At 40.0% G+C, this 3,017-nt stretch overlaps 1 long non-coding RNA gene across 1 annotated transcript; it reads right to left on the bottom strand.

Annotated features, from left to right (window-relative positions):
* Positions 1–203: 203 nt before the first annotated feature.
* LOC122540445 lies at positions 204–3,017 on the bottom strand. The gene is made up of 2 exons (XR_006309307.1): positions 2,900–3,017; positions 204–1,358 (listed from the first exon to the last, which is right to left on the bottom strand). It is a non-coding gene; the product is annotated as an uncharacterized LOC122540445 (long non-coding RNA).

Raw genomic sequence — 3,017 nt, 5'->3', positions numbered from 1 at the left:
AACACTACGGGCAATTTAGCATGGCCAATTCACCAGGCCCTGCACATCTTTGATGTGCAGCCGGAGCACCCGGAGGAAACCCACGCAGACACGGGGAGAACGTGCAAACTCCACACAGTCAGTCGCCTGAGGCGGGAATTGAACCCGGGTCTCTGGCGCTGCGAGGCAACAGTGCTAACCACTGTGCCACCGTGCCGCCCACAAGCTCAATGACAATTGAGTCAAGACTATCCAAACACATTATAGAATTGTTAGGTACAGGAGGAGGCCTGCATCAGCTCTTCAAACAAGCATTTCAGAATAATCTGGACAGCTGCTGGAGAATATCAAGATTGTCCTCCCAGCCAAGATTCTGAGCATGGACTCAATAGACAGTGTTCTACCTCAGTTGGATTATAACCTGGTGTTGTGTGATTTTTAACTTTGTCCACCCCAGTCCAACACTGGCACCTCCATATCATGGCTACCTCAGTATGTTATCAAATTAATATTCCTGCTAAAATTAATGTTATCAAATTAATATTCACTGAATAAAAGAATACTATTGAAGTGCTTAACTTATTAATCATACCAGTTTTGGATATTTCTGGAATATTCAACAATTAATCTCTATTATAACATCAAGTCATAGGTACCAGCAGAATTATAGTTATACAGTTAAAATCAGGTAATTTACTAAATTTTATCAGCATCACACTGAATCTTCACTTGAGTGTGTAATACAAGGAACTTCAGTAAAATCCTGTAGAAAGCAGCAGATTTCAACTTTTTAAATTTCACTTGCTCACACAGCATGGTCAGTCTACAACATGTATTTGCAGGAATATATTTAATATGGCATATTAATATTTTACTGTCCAATTTTGCTTGCTTGTTGGAACTTCACAGTATGGTTCAGACTGCGTCCCAACACAATCTCACCTTAATTTTAGTCAAAAGACTGGGCAATTGTATGATTTATTTTTGTATAGCAGATTCTGATTTAATTTTGCCCAATTAAAAGCTCTTTCATTGCAAGCAGTGCAGTGACCATCACTTGGGTACAGTAAAATTGAAAGCATATAGAATTTATGAAGCAAATAGTGAAAAATCACAATCGTAAGCAAACCGTAGGCTCTTGGGGGAAAAACAGGAACTAATTAACCTTTTATTAGCAAATAACAGGAAATATTTGCTTACTCAAACACAAATGCACAATTATTCAAAGGGCAATTTTAATGAAATATTAGATCAGTTTCAGGAAAATGCTCCACTTGGGTGCTTTTGCAGTGTTCTGTCCATATCTGTTCGTTTTCTTAAATTCTCAACAACTTTGTAACAGCAGATTTGATTCATTTGTGATTGCTATGAGCCAACACCTTGCACACAAGAGAGATAACACATTGAAAAGTAAAAGGTAAATGCAGAGCTACACTAGTTTAAATCCTGGTGGTGTGAACATTGGTTATTCTTAATTGTACAGTATGAACTGTTAAAGGTTGTGTGTGTCAAATTTGAATGATGTTATTGCTTCAATTTTACACTTTTTTTTTAAGTAATGCGATCATTGAACTTTAATAAGATCGTAATCTGGGATAAATATGTTTAATAGGTATGGAATGAAGACAGCAATTATCAGAAAAAATCAGGTGGGGAGTGGGCTCATTTCCATGGGAAATTATGGAAAACGTTAAGGCAGGGATGGGGGTGCTCAGCAGACATTATTACAATTTCCAGAACAAGTAATAGAACAGAAAGTATGGAAAAGATCAGGAATTTAACTTCAGGCACAGCAGATGAGAAGGGGGGCAGTCAATACAGGCCTGCGGGTGTTGTACTTAAATGCACGCAGTATATGAAACCAGGTAAATAAGTTTGTAAATTAGATTGAAATTGGCAGGTATGAGATAGGTAGCACAGAGAGATGGCTGCAAGGGGATCAGGACTGGGAACTAAATATCAAAGGATTCACAGCCTATCGAAAGGACAGGCAGATTGGCAAGGGAGACAACATTGCCTTGTTAGTGTGAAATGAAATGAAATCGATAGCAAGTAGTGACATAGAGCTGGAAGGCGTAGAATCTGCATGGGTAGAGTTGAGGAACTGCAAAGTAAAAACGTCTCTAATGGGAGCTGTGTATAGGCCGCCTAGTGGTAGTCAGAATGTGGGGAAGAAAGTAAATCAGGAGATAGAAAAGGCATGTAAGAAAGGCATTATTAAAATAATCATGGGGGTCTTCAATATGCAAGTGGACTGGGAAAATCAGGTTGGCAGCGCATCTCAAGAAAAGGAATTTATGGAATGACTAAAAGATTTTTTTTTGGAGGAGCTTTTGGTTGAGCCCACTAGGGAACAGTCACTTCTGGATTTGGTGATGTGAACTAAGGCAAATTTGATTAGGGAGCTTAAAATGAAGGAATTCCTGGATGGCAGTGAACATAACATGATTGAATTCACTCTGCAGGTTGAGGAAGATGCTGGATTCAGATTTAACAGTATTACAATTGAGCAAAATTGACTACAAATACAGGAGGGAGGAGCTGGCCAGAGTTGATTGGAAGGGGAAACTCAGCAGGGAAGACAGAGCAGCAGCAATGGCAGGAATTTCTGGAACTAATTTGGGAGACAAAGCGAAAATTCATTCCAAGGAAGAAGTAACATACTAAGAGGAGGACCAGGCAAACATGGCTGACAGGAGAAGTTAGGGACAGCATAAAAACAAAAGAAAAAGCATATCCTCATGTGGTGAAGATTGGTGGGATGCCAGGGAATTGGGAAGCCTTTAAAAAGCAGCAGAGGACAATTGAAAAGCAATGGGGAAAGAACATAAATGATTTGGATTGGATCATAAGAGGTACAGTTACTAAGTTTGCAGATGACACCAAAATTGGAGGTGTAGTGGACAGCGAAGGGGGTTACCTCAGATTACAACAGGATCTTGACCAGGTGGGCCAATGGGCTGAGCGGGATGGGACCATTCGCCACAGCAGATTCGCCGCAGACAATTCGCCACTGCCCTTTGGCCACTGAAGACAAT

Source organism: Chiloscyllium plagiosum, chromosome 34, assembly GCF_004010195.1.
Source record: "Chiloscyllium plagiosum isolate BGI_BamShark_2017 chromosome 34, ASM401019v2, whole genome shotgun sequence".
In the NCBI taxonomy this organism is placed as follows: Eukaryota; Metazoa; Chordata; class Chondrichthyes; order Orectolobiformes; family Hemiscylliidae; genus Chiloscyllium; species Chiloscyllium plagiosum.
This window is presented reverse-complemented; position numbering and strand designations above follow the sequence as displayed.